The 14676-nt window shown below is 36.6% G+C and overlaps 1 protein-coding gene across 17 annotated transcripts in view; it reads left to right on the forward strand.

Moving 5' to 3' along the window:
* LOC147025021 (uncharacterized) overlaps positions 1-14676 on the forward strand; it is a 291362-nt gene that overhangs the window by 172716 nt on the left and 103970 nt on the right. The window contains exon 1 of one of the 17 annotated variants that reach the window (XM_085885579.1): positions 10934-11024. The exons of 15 other annotated variants lie outside the window; for them this stretch is intronic. The gene's annotated coding sequence lies outside the window, so the exon portion shown is untranslated. Of the gene's footprint in view, positions 1-10933; positions 11025-14676 lie in introns of those variants that run through there. One more of the 17 variants, XM_085885576.1, reaches the window with a different exon arrangement.

The raw sequence follows: 14676 nt of genomic DNA on the forward strand, positions 1-14676 counted from the left end.
ATTGTTTATAAAACAAAAAATATATCCCTTAATATCTCATCTTGTTTCACAACAATATATTTATATTTTTCAGTCGTGTGCTTCATGTAATCCTCAAATTTATTTTTACTACATAATGTAGAACAATTATCTCTCCAAAAATTATTGATATCTATTGAATTTAACTTGAATAAAATAAAAGTATTAGCATTGTTTCTGATGGAACGACGAGGAAGTTGAAAGTACGATTGACTAAGATAAATACAATTACAAGAAGAATGTCTCCCTCTTGTGTAGTAGCTGTCCATTACCGTTTGGTTTCTCTCATTAACACAATCATCAAAGATAACGAGGTTCTTTTTTGATTTATCCAAATCTTGGGGAGACGGTATATCATCCGTATTATCACTAAGAACACAAGTTATAGGATTTGATTTCTTTTTACATCTCTGTGTATCACAAAATAGTTGAATTATATCTTCAATGTTATAATCATTTAGGTTTTTTTGACGTTTAAATAAACCGATTATATCTTCTTTTTGAAGACCAGCATTAAAACCTTGTGAGAGTAGTTGATACTCTGGTTGAAAACTCGACTTTGTGAAAATTATTAAATTATCATAATCTAAAAAGTTGGGAGTGAGGAGCATCTTTAAAAGTAAGCAGGTTTTTCCACATCCACTTGAACCAACTATTAGACATCTTCATGAATTTGGGAGATTTTTATGGTTGTTAAATTTTATCTTATTTTCCCAAATGGGTAAAAAATCATTCATTTATATATTTGGAAAACAGGTTATTTAATTTATTATTAGCTTTTTTCGAAACTCTATATTTTATCCTAAGTTCAGGTTTAATTTCAAGATAATCCATTATTTTATTTCTACAATATCTTATGTTGATATTTCCCTGAAAATTACATCCATGAATAATATATAACAACAATCCTTTAAACATTTCTCTTATACGTTCAGTTTCTTCTCTTGTAAGGAAAGGTGTGTTGTCACCCTCATACTTTACATTCATTTCTCTAATCAATCTTGTAAAGTAATTCATTTTTGGTGTAAATCTAAAAGAATTATTTTCCTTTTTATATTTTTTATTGTCATTAAGTAGAAGATAATCACAGAATATACATTGTTTATAAGCTTTTGACTCTGTGTTTAATCCCCGTCTTTCACACGAAGGACAATTCTTAAATTTGTCATATGGAGAATCAGGAAAGTCTAGCATATTTATAAAGTAAAACTTTACTTAAACTGAAATTCATCTATACTTCCAGTTGTATATTGACTCATATTTAATAATATTACCATCGATATCGATATACTTTTTTTCATTATCAGATTCAACGACAACATTTTTTATATTAAAGGTAATTTTAAAATGATCGTTAACTACTATTGAACGAAATGTCATTTCACCTGATATATTAACATCCTTTATTTCATCAGGATTTACATCTTTCGGGTTGTTGAAAAAAAATACAAATTTGTCCTTGCATATTACAAATGGTCTTATCTTTTCTTTCTGAAGCTTCATCCATAAGGTTTTTGTTTTTTGATACTTTTTCTTGTTTCATTGCTTTTTCTAGTTTTGAATATATTACCAGAAGGAGAGGAGAAACTTTTGTTGGAGATACCTTAATTGATGTTCTTCCAGGTATACTAAAAGCCCTTCCACTGAAGGAAATTGAAGAACTCATATTATTTACCATAATTGTTTTTATCCAATAGTTGTTATATTTATCTTTGTTCAATTTTACATCCTTGACATATTTCTCAGTATCTTTATCAAATGAAGAGATTGATTGAAACTTGTCTTTTGTGTCTTGAAACATTGTATTTATTAAGTGAAAAAGTTGGAGGATAAAATGGTTTTAAGTACAGATTCACCTGTAAAATAAACGAAATTTTCATCAAGAAAATTTTAGTTTAAGCAAAGATTTATTATATAAATATGGTGAACACAACATACTGCGATGTTTGTAATCAAAAATATAAACATTATAGAAAACACCTCCAAACTAACAAACACACATTTAATCTATTTCATAAAATATCTCCTCTTGAGTTGGAAAGAAAACATTATGATATCTGTTCAAAGGATGTTTTGAAGAGAAGTTATAATAAACATCTTCAATCACAAAAACACAAGAAAAATGAGTTTAAAGTAAAGGGAGACTATTATATTGAAAACACTGATGGGGCATTTAAAGGGCATATAAAAATAAGGATTTTTCAATTTGGAGAACCCGGTCCATCATCAATAGCTGAATCAATTGAAATAGTGAAACCCGATGTTGAAAAATTTATTAACAAGATATAAAAACAAATGAAAACTTTAAAGTTTTATATGGGAGTGAAAATGAATATGAAAAGACAAGATGAAGAACATACTCCTTATATGAGAACAGATCTTCATTTTATAACATCTTTTCAAGATTTTTTGAATAGTGGGGTTTATGAAGAACTATCAAGACAAGAGGAGGATGTTGATAATACAGTGGTAGGAAGTGGATTCAATATTTAAAAAAAATCATCTTTTTAGATATACACATTCTAAAATCAAACCCTCTTAAAGCTTCTTCTTATATTGAATGACCAAAAGAAATAAAACTAATGAAGGCAGTTGTTAATATTAAGAACAATGATAATAAATGTTTTCTCTGGTCTGTTCTTGCTCACTTTCATCCACCAAAATGTAATTCAGAAAGAGTAAAACAATATATGAAATATGAGAATACCTTGGACATTAAAGATTTTAAATTCCCAATGCCACGAACAGATATTCCTAAATTTGAGAAAAAGAATAATCTTTCTATTAATGTATATGGATTAACTGATACAAACAAAGTTCAAATATTAAAAATTTCAAACAACTATAAAAATGAAGAAACACACATTGATCTTTTTTATTTTAGTGTTGGAAAGAATTCACATTACACATACATCAATAATTTATCAAGATTAATCTCTTCTCAGGTATTCAGAACAGCAAACAAAATATATCCTTGTAAGCAATGTCTTAATTCATTTCATACAAAAGAACGATTAGAACAACATTCAAAATATTGTAGTAATCATAAATCAGCTGTAATTACAATGCCGAAACCTGGTGAAAAGATTTCTTTTGAAGATTATAATAAATCTATCATGCACCCATTTGTGATATACGCTGATTTTGAGTGTATCCTTAAAAAGATAAATACTGCTTCTCCTAATCCAAAAGAATCATATACAAATAAATATCAAAAACATATTCCTTGTGGTTTCTGTTATTATATCAAATCATCTGTTGGAGAAAAGTATAACAAACTTGAACATTATCGTGGAAAAAAAGCTTCACAAGAGTTTGTAAAACGATTAGAAAAGGATTGTATAAGACTCATTAAATTAATGAAAGAAACAAATGAACCGATGAAATTAACCAAAGAAGAAAAATTAGAATTTAGAAAGAACAATATCTGTCATATTTGTGAGGGGGAAATTAAGGAGTCTAAAGTTAGGGATCATTGTCATCTTACTGGTAAATATAGAGGTCCCGCTCATTCCTGTTGTAATCTTAATTATAAATTACCTTCTTTTATTCCAGTCTTTCTTCACAACAGCACCAACTATGATACACATCTATTTATAAATGAACTTTCAAAAACACCAGGGAATATTTCTGCCATAACAAACACAAGTCAAAAGTATATTTCATTTACAAAAATGATATTCACAAAACCTTTAACTCGTATTAGGTTTCTAGATTCTTACAAGTTTATGGGAACACCACTAGCCTACCTCGCATCAAATCTAAGCTCCACGGACTCTTTTCCAAATCTGAATTCATTCTTTCCAAAAGAGAAAATTCTCACTAAAGAGGAAATTCAGATTAAAGAGAGAATTCAAAGTAAAGAGGAAACTCTAATTAATGAGGAAATTAATGAAGAAATTCTAACTGAAGATGAAATTCTAATTATAAAGAAAATTCGAACAATGAATGAAATTCTAACTAAAGAGGAAATTCAGATTAAAGATGAAATTCTGATTAAAGAAGGAATTCTTACGAGAGAGGAAATTCAAACAAGGAATGAAATTCAAAGTAGAGAGAAAATTCTTACAAGTAAGGGAATTTATCCTTATGATTATATGGATTCATTTATGAGATTTAAAGAAACACAACTTCCTTCAAAATAAAGTTTCTATAATAACCTTTATTAAGAAGAGATAAGTGATAAGGAATATAAACACGCACAAGAAATATGGAAAATATTTAAGATAAAGAACCTTGGAGAATATCATGATTTATATCTAAAAACAGATGTTTTATTGTTAGCTGATGTGTTTGAAGCTTTTAGATCACTCTGTCATAATAAAAATTGTTATGGATTAGATCCTGCCCACTATTTCACAGCTCCTGGTTTAGCTTGGAGTGCAATGTTGAAAATGACAAAACAAGATATAGATTTAATCAGTGATGTTGATATGCTTTTGATGATTGATAAGTCCAAGAGAGGTGGAATATCACAAGTATGTTCAAAAAGATATGCTAAAGCAAATAATAAATATCTTCCAAATTATGATAGTGAAAAAGATAGTAATTATTTGATATATTTTGATGCTAATAATTTGTATGGATGGGCAATGTCTCAATCTCTGCCTTATGGTAAATTAGAGTGGGTGGAAGAAAAGGATTATGAAAAGGCTTTGATGAATATTGTTATTTCTTCTCAAGAGGAATTGAATGACGAAGAAGAAGGTTATTATTTTGAAGTTGATTTGAGGTACCCGAGTGATCTTCATAATAAGCATAAAGATCTTCCTTTTGCATGTGAGAAAGAAACCCCAAAGAAAGAATGGTTAAGTGATTATCATAAAAGTTTTAATATTAAAGGTAAATCAACAGAAAAGTTATTAACAACATTCTATGATAAAGAGGGATATGTTTTGCATCAGAGAAGCTTAAAGCAGTTTTTGAGAGAAGGATTGAGAGTAGCTAAAATTCATAGAGTTTTAAAATTTAAACAAAGTCCTTGGGTGAAAAAGTATATTCAATTCAATACAGATATGAGAGCAAATACAAAAGTAAAATTTGAAGGGGACTTTTATAAATTAATGAATAATGCTGTATTTGGAAAGACTATGGAAAATGTTAGAAACAGGCAAAACATTAGATTCGCAACATCTTGGAAAGAAGCTTCGAGATTGATAAATAAACCAAGTTTTGAGAGAGAAGAGGTTTTTTCAGAGAACTTTTCTGCAATTCATGTGAAAAAGGAAAGTATTGTAATGGATAAACCAATTTTTATTGGAACAGCAGTTCTTGATTTATCAAAGATATTGATGTATGATTATTTGTATAATGACTTACAGAAAGAGTATGGTGAAAATGTTTCATTGTTGTATATGGACACTGATAGTTTTATCCTAGATATAAAAACTGATGATGTTTATGAAGATATGAAGAAAAATATTGGAGTATATGATACAAGTAATTTCAGCAAGAAGAGTGAGTTATTTTCCAAAAAGAATGAAAAGGTTATTGGTAAGTTTAAGGATGAGTTGGGTGGAAAAGTAATGATTGAGTTTATTGGATTGAGAGCAAAGGCATATGCTTATAAGTATGGTGATCAGATTGATAAGAGGTTAAAGGGAATAAAGAAATATGTAATAAAGAAATCAATAACTTTTAGAAATTATTATAATTGTTTGATGAATAAGAAAGAAGAATATAGGAAAATGAATGCAATAAGAAGTTATAAACATAACATATATAGTGAAGAAGTAAATAAAAAGGCATTAGGAGCCTTTGATGATAAGAGATTTATTTTAGATAATGGAATAGATTGTGTTCCATATGGATATTGTATGATAGAGTGTATAAAATAGATTGTGTTTTAACGATGGGAAGATGGGTTAGGGTTTTTTTAAGGGCTACCGCCGCGTTTTTTCGCAATATATAAATGGTTAAACCAAGTATTAATCAAACTAAAGAGTGGAGAAAATCTCAGTCTTGGTATATAAATGGAAAACATAATGAATGTGAAAAATATCAAATAAGTCTTATTGAAAAAATAACTAAAACAAAGGTAAATAAAACAAATAAGCGAATCAATTTAAAAACTAGTAAGTTAGAGGATGTAAAGAAAAAAATGAATATCCTTGAATGGACTGAAAACTTTGATGGTTATCAATTGAACAATGAAAAAACAATTTACTATAATCTCAAAATGATATGTGGCTCAGGAGGTGGTCAAACAAGAGCATTAAGAGAAGTTTATCATTTCGTAATGGCACAAAAGGGGCATCTTAAAAAATATAAAGATTCACATATTTTGTTTTTCAATATTTTAGATGGGGATTATTGTGCAAAGAAAATTAAACTATTGAAGGAATTTGAGAATGAACAAATCTTTATAGGTTCAATGAGTGAGCTGTTCAACCCCCAGGTGTTCAATTCAATGAGGTTCAACCTCCAGGTTAAAAGGGGAGACAAATAAATATACCTTGGGATAAAAAGGGGGTTTATTTTTAGGGAAAAAAAAGGGAATCGCTGAAAATCCCCCATTCATTTACATGGGGAAAAGTGAGCCAGAACCAGTATATCCACCCTACTGACAGGTGTGTGTGAGAGACAGAGAGAGAGAGAGAGAGAGAGAGAGAAAGAGAGAGAGAGAGAGAGAGAGAGAGAGAGAGAGAGAGAGAGAGAGAGAGAGAGAGAGAGAGAGAGAGAGAGAGAGGCAGAGAAGTGGGGTGAGAGGGGGGGCGTGGGGTGAGAGGGGGGAGGGGGGAGGGAGAGTGAGGAGGGGATTCCGGAAGATGTGACGTCCAGTTTAACATCCATCTGAGAGATGGCACACACATTGATGAATCACCCTGCCTGTGAAACACCGGGATGACAGCTTATATTTGGGTCGGGATTCGGAACTCAGGCTAGACAGCTTAGATTGAGTGTGTGCACCTCTCGGCTATCCTGTCATGATGTGGCGATTCGTTGTTTTGTAACAACTGAAAACATTTTTTTACTCATTGTAATCATCTAACTTATTTTACCTTACTAATTCCAGAGATGTGAAGCACTCTACTCAAGCAAGCACTCCAACGAAACGTTTGAAGAAACTTGTAAAACAAATCGTTTAACCTTTTGTGTGTATGTATCTATGCCGAAGAGATGGTTCATGTAATGACAGAAGAACGTACAAAAAGGGAAACGTGATGTAAAATAAAATTGCACATTTTCGGCGATTGAATCACCGCCTGACGCACCACACGGCCAAACAAAGGAAAGTGGGCCCTGTACTTTGGTGAAGTCAATCGATGTATTCAGTGACAGTGCGAATATTGTAGCGTGCTCATCAAGTGGCTTAAGCACTCAAGTAAGCACTCCAACTAAACGGTTGATAAGGACCGGCTGGCTTGGCAAGCAATTAGTAATTGCCGATCGGTAATATAAACACCATGCACCTTTAGACGCTCGGAATGTCTCAATGATGTCGGAATTGGACAAATGAACAACTTTTTTTTTCTTTACCAGTCAGAACTACTGCTGAAGTCAATAAAGAAGTAAAAATTTTGAAATTCGGCTGAGATTAAGAGATTCGAGAGGTTATGACATCTGTGGAAATCAAATAAAGCCATGAACGCTGGCGTCTCCAGGCGTTTATAAGCATTGAAAAGTATCCAGCGATTTGTAGGTATGATTATCAGGCAATCGATGATACAAGTGAGGAAAGTGAAAATAAAAAAAACTTTATCATTAAGAAATCATTGCAGCCTGTTCCAAGTCAAGGCATTGTTGAGTAGGCCAAAAAAATGGTGGTTCAAGAATCCAGTGAGCTGACAGAGGGCTGATCAAGATGGGGCACCTCCATCTTCGTATGGCTTATTTTAGCTTTTGTGATGACCACCCCCTAAATATGCTTGGTGTTGGCTTAATGGTTCGGGTGGTGGGCTTTGTATCCGAGGGTACTGAGTTCAAATCCCACTCAGCTGTTGAATTAATACCAAGTGGGGTTAACTCGGCCTGTCATCCTTCCGAGTTCGGCAAAATGAGTGTCAGCATGCTGGTATACTGTCGGAGTGGCGACCCATCCAGGATTGTACCCAATAGCCAAGGAGACTGTTTAAGCAGCACCAACGCTCTGCACAGAGTATGGTCCCAATCTCCTCCTCCCGCAAATCATCTTCAAAAGGGGTGTTTAAATTAACCCAAAACACCCAATTTTTATTTATGCACTACTTTGTAGTTCCCTTAGTATGCTTCCAAAGTTTCAAGCCACTTGGTTTCTTAGTTTTGGAGTTATGGAGGACGGACACACACACACACACACACACACACACACACACACACACACACACACACACACACACACACACACACACACACACACACACACACACACACACACACACACACACACACACACACTGACATTTATTATGAAAGATTATAGATTCATTATGCAAATATATACCATAATGCAAATGCTGAGAAAGTATTGTTTCCATTGAAAGGTTTTTGACACAAAATTTCTCTCATGTGCTGCAGTTCTTCATGCTATTGACATTCACTCTACCATCATTTGCATGTTTAGCTGTTGTTGGTCTAATTTGAGGATGTTTTTTGTTGTCTACATTTTCATAGCTACATTTGAACCACTGTGCAGGTATGCACAGTTTTTCGACACCGTGGGTTGCGACTCCATCTAAACATGGGCTTGCCGACCCCACCCTTCACCGGCTCGCCGATCCCACCCTTCACTGGCTCGCCGACCTCACCCTCCCCATGAACGCCAAACACCCTCCCCATGCGTACTGACCTCACCGTTCCCGGGCACATTGATCTCGCCCTCCGGGGGTGCGCCAACCTCACCCTCCCCGTGCATGCCGACCCCACCCTTCACCGGCTCGCCGACCTCACCCTCCCCATGCATGCCAAACTCGCCCTCCCCGTATGCACTGACCTCACCGTTCCCGGGCACACTGATCTCACCCTCCGCGGGTGCGCCAACCTCACCTTCCCTGTGCATGCCGACCCCACCCTTCACCGGCTCGCCAATTTCACCCTCCCCATGCATGCCAAACTCACCCTCCCCGTGCGCACTGACTTCACTGTTCCCGGGCACACTGATCTCGCCCTCCGCGTGTGCGCCGTCCTCACCCTCCCTGTGCATGCCGACCTCACCCTCCGTGGGCACACCGACCCCACCGTCCACAGGTACTCTGTACCCGCTGTCTGCTGGCAGGCTGAACCCACACTCCATGGGTGCTCCAACTGGGTGCCCTCACATCCACGCACCATATGTGAGCCAAACCTACACTTCATGGGCACGCCGACCCCACACTCCGTGGACAGTAAGCGCACCTCCATCTCCTGAATGATCTCCTTTCTGCTCAGCTGGTGAGAGCTGGCACCGTGCGACCATAATGAAGCTCATGGTCTTTGCTTTCCTTAAATTTAATGCCACTGTCTGCTTTTGGTGTATTTCCTTATTTATGGAATATATCCTCATTTTTTTCTTGAAATTTTGCTTCCAAGTTAGTAATAATTTGGCTCTGCTGTCCTCCATTTTTGCAAATTTCCCCGTGTTGCTATTTGGGTTTTCATTTGGACGAAAAATATAACAGAACACGATGGATCTGGTCTGGGAAACTTAGCATTAAGGAAGAGGAAGGAGCAGCTACAGATTCAACCTGTATGTGGAGCAAACCCCGAACCAGAAGTCTTAAAACCTAAAAATAGGAGCAATACCCCTGGGTGCTCACCGAGTAGTGGCTGGATAAGAAAACCCAGGAACTACTGGTAGGCGTGGATGACCCACAAAATGTGTAACGGAAAAGAAAGTAAATACCTATGGATTTTTTGAAATGCCATGAACAAACTTTGGTACATCACGGGTGATGAAGGTTGTGGTCAAGTTTCATTGAAATTGGGTGTGTGGTTTTGGAGAAGAAAGCAAATTCACATTTTGGAGGACAACCCTCATCGAGAACCCAATTTTTTTAATGTCGTGAACAAACTTTGGTACATTACATTTGGTGAAGGTTGTGGTCAAGTTTCATCGAAATTAGGTATGTGGTTTCGGAGAAGTAAGCAAATACACATTTTGGAAGACAACCCTCATCGAGAACCCAATTTTTTTAATGGCGTGAACAAACTTTGGTACATTACAGATGGTGAAGGTTGTGGTCAAGTTTCATCGAAATTGGGTGTGTGGTTTTGGAGAAGAAAGCAAATTCACATTTTGGAGGACAACCCTCATCGAGAACCCAATTTTTTTAATGTCGTGAACAAACTTTGGTACATTACAGATGGTGAAGGTTGTGGTCAAGTTTCATTGAAATTGGGTGTGTGGTTTTGGAGAAGAAAGCAAATTCACATTTTGGAGGACAACCCTCATCGAGAACCCAATTTTTTTAATGTTATGAACAAACTTTAGTACATCACGGGTGATGAAGCTTGTGGTCAACTTTTATCAGAATTGTGTTTGTAGTTTTGGAGAAGAAAGCAAATACCTCTTTTGGGGGGAAACCTCCTCATAGACCCCTTTATACCACAAATTTTTTTTAATGGTGTAAGGAAACTTTGGTACATCACAGGTTGTGAAAGTTGTGGTTAAGTTTCATTGAAATTGTGTGTGTAGTTTCGGAGAAGAAAGCAAATATATATTTTGGGGGTCATGCAACCCCCCCACCCCCCATACCACCTTAGACCCTGATTTTTTTAATTTATCTTTCTTTTATGTCATGAACAAACTTTGGTACATCCATCATGGGTGATAAAGGTTGTGATCAAGTTTAATCGGAATTGCATGTGTAGTTTCTGAGAAGAAAGAAAATACCTGTTTTGGTGTGCAACTCCCTCATAGCCCCCTTATGGCCCGAGTTTTTTCATTGCCATGAATAAACTTTGGTACATTCCAGGTGATGTAGATTGTAGTAAAGTTTCACCAAAACTGTATGTGTAGTTTCAGAGAAGAAGTTGCAAATGTTTGTGGACGGACAGACTGACCGACGGACGATGCACCATCCCATAAGCTCCTTGGAACGACGTAACAGGTGAGCTAAAAAATGAATTAAGTCGTTTTGAGAGGGTCTATCAACGTAAAAATAAATGAGCAGTTTTTAGAAGGCTGGGTGTTGGAACCTCTCTCATCAGCCATTGCACTTCAGCATCGGACTTCGGTGACGCCATGGTACTGACTCAATCTGTGAACTTTCTGACCTAGATTTCTCCTTTTGGCAAATCCTTGCTCTGGGCTTGGTGAAGACAAACTTCCTGGATAATGTCTGCAGCTCTTCCTCTAATCCAATTGGTTCATATGATAGTATGCTTGTGAGAATCAACATCTCTGGCTATTTTCTGAACTATCTCAGGCTATCTCAGGTTAGAACCCTCTCAGTGCTGGCAAGTCTGACAGTTCACTCAGGCAAATGGGTAGGGACTGCAAGCAGCCCTCTCCCTTCAGGACTGGTTTCCCATATATTATTGCCCTGATAGGCCTGCTACTTTCACATCGCAGACAGGTCATTGGTTTCTCTGTCTTTGACCACCTCCTTTCTGGTCTTGCACCATTTGCTTTTTCTCTGCTTTGTCCCCTCCAGTTTTCTGCAGGGAGCACAGAGTTCAGCAGCAACACCGTTCTTGTGAAACTCCCAAAATTCAGAATCATTGCTTACCTCTATCCATTCGTTCCTATTTTGTCCCGGCTGTGGAATAAACTTCCACATTCTCATTCTTCTCTCCAGGTCTTCAAGACAACTGTTCACAACCATTTCAGATCAACCCCCCCCCCCATGCCCACCTCCTTCCACATTTCCAGTTTTTCCTTCCTGAGAGTTTGCTTCATTATTCATCACATACCCCTCGTGATTATCCATAATCCCTCATTTGTCCATCTCAGTCTATTTTTCCCTCGGCTCTGCTGTTGGCATTTCCCTCTTCCCTTTCTGTTGTTCCTTTTTTCTGTTGCATCCTGGTCCGGTCTGTGTTCTACCCCAGATCTTACACGAGTCTTGACTTTGAATACAAAAAAACAATAACAAAAAAAACACCAGATCTCGCTGAAGCAAATATTTTGGGGATGAATCTAAGTGGCCTCGAGCTTGCATGAACCGAGGCCTGAGTGGATAATGTCGTTCATTTTCCATGTGTTCTGAAATGCTGTTATCGAAGAGCATTGTTATTAATTTAATCCTCCAGGAATCTTTATTAACCCAAAATATGGCAGGAATCGCTAGGCAAACACACTGCCTTTCAAAACAAGTAAATAATTTAATAACGAAACACAACATGGCAGCACAAAATTTCAGATTAATTACAAACAGGAAACGCAATTTTTCAACAAAACTTAATCCAACTAGTGAGTTAATAGAACACCTTACCCCACGCAGTTTTGAGAAAAAGGACGGGGAAGCGACCTTTTAAACTCTTGCTTTGCATTTTACACTAAACAAGAAGCCAATACTTCGATATCGCGCGGCTGGGGGCAGTAAAAGTCTAGGTTAAGAATGATGAAACAATTTTCAGTTTAAAATTCAAATGTAGACACTGTGAATTAGCATGCATGATGGGAAGAGTTGTGACAGACAAATTTCTATTTATAGCCCTCAGATCAAAGAGATGTACGCGGCCATAAGTGTGACAGAAGACGTGACAGAAGACACAGGACAGAAGACGTGACAGAAGACACAGGACAGAATAGCCAATTATATAACAGCGCGATGTCGCCGCGCTGTAATAAACAGTGCTCGGCGCCACCATATTTGTCTGATTGCAAAATCTCGCAGTTACTTTGCCCTCAAGGCATGAGACGGCGAAATATTTTTTCAAGTACTGCGGTACGGAAGGTTTGTGAAAGTGATGAGGAGATTTGTGCTCTCCAGTGTTCAAGTATATAATTCACTTGAGATAAAATAAAGATTTTAAAGGCTGTCAAATATTTTTTCTTTTGTCGAAGTTTATCATGCTGTTGATGCACCGTCTTTTACACCACCTATTGAACACATTAAATTAGTTATTTGTGCCTGTTTTTTGTGTCCTTATGGTGTCCCTAAAAAATATACCAAGTTTCCTGTTTGGAGTGATTTTCAATGTGAAAAAGTTTTTTTTAGGCAGACAGGCAGACAACCTAAAAAAAAAAAAACCTCTGCGCATGCGTGATCGGGATGACATTCCATACATTTTGCTAATTACAGAGCCAAAGTACTGATAAAATTGCAGGTTGGTGTTCCAATTAATTTTTCCGATTCATGTTCTACAGAATTCTAAACATAAAATTAAATTGAACTTAAGTAATTCTTCTATCATAGACTGACGCCTCTAAATAGACAGACAAAGTGAACAAATTGCTTAACCCTGCTTTTCGCTTCGCACTTGCAGGGTAACAAAGAAGCAAGAAAGATGCCATACATAGCATGATACTTGCAAAATCCAATAAAACAATAGTTGTCATGGATACAGCAATTTGGTAATTTTGAAAATTTGAACGATCAAATGTTTTACGTGATTGATTATTATGCATACCAAATTTGGCTTGACCTTAACCTTTGAGGCCTTGACCTTAACCTTTGAATAATTTTGAGCAAACATTACTCACACATATTGCACGTACAGTACGTACAAATAAGCTGTGGAATTTTCAATCTGTTGTCTTGAAAAATTCCTGAAGTTTGGCAATAATAAAATCACAAAAATATCCTGGATGGGTGAAGATTGCACATAACTTGCTGGAAAAAAGTATAGTCTGTATATTGCAAGAAGACTATTTATGTGTGTGTGTGTGTGTGTGTGTGTGTGTGTGTGTGTGTGTGTGTGTGTGTGTGTGTGTGTGTCTAAAGGGGTTTAACAGGTTGAGAGGGTCTAAAGGGTCAAAGGTGTCTAGTGGTTTAAAGGGTCTAATTTGTCCAAAGGGCCCAGATGGGTCTAAAATGGTCTTAATTGGTTTAAAGGTCAAAAGGGTATTTTTCCAATTGTGGTTGGGGTCTGAAGGGGTCTTAACGGTTCAAAGCGTCTGCAGGTGTCTAAATGGTCAATGAGGGCCATCCATTGGGATCATACTCTGTGCAGAGCGTTGATGCTGCCAAAGCAGACTCCTTGGCTATTGGACACAATCCTGGACGGGTCGCCACTCCAACACAGTATACCAGCAAGCTGGTACTCATTTTGCCAACCTCGGAAGGATGACAGGCTGTGTTAACCCCACCTGATATTAATTCAACAGCTGAGCAGGATTTGAACTCAGGACATAGGATCCCAAGCCTGCCACTCTAACCATTAAGCCAACACCAGACATCCATTGGGTACAAGGGGGTCTAAAGGGTGTGTTCCAATAGTAGGCATGGGTCGAAGGGATCTTTATGGTGTAAGGAGTCTAAAGTGTATAAAGAGCATCTAATGTTCAAATATACAAACTCTGTTCAAATTTCAAGTCAATCGGATGAAAATTGATGATTTTATGCCATCTTTACCTTTGACCCTTTGAGCTTTTGACCTAAAACACAACATGCTGCTACGTTTTGAGTGATGAACCAATTCAGTGACCCAATATACAAATTTTGTTCAAACTCGCAGAGTACCCACCCTCCAGGCGGTTGAAGTTTGCGCATTACTTGCTGAAAAATATATAGTTCGTATATTGCAAAAATACTATACACTGATGAGCCAAAACATTATGACCACTTGCCTAATATGCTGTTGGTCCTCCGTGTG

The sequence above is a fragment of the Eptatretus burgeri genome, chromosome 6 (genome assembly GCF_056783735.1).
Source record: "Eptatretus burgeri isolate ZD-2024b chromosome 6, Ebu_testis_v1, whole genome shotgun sequence".
NCBI classification, from domain to species: domain Eukaryota; kingdom Metazoa; phylum Chordata; class Myxini; order Myxiniformes; family Myxinidae; genus Eptatretus; species Eptatretus burgeri.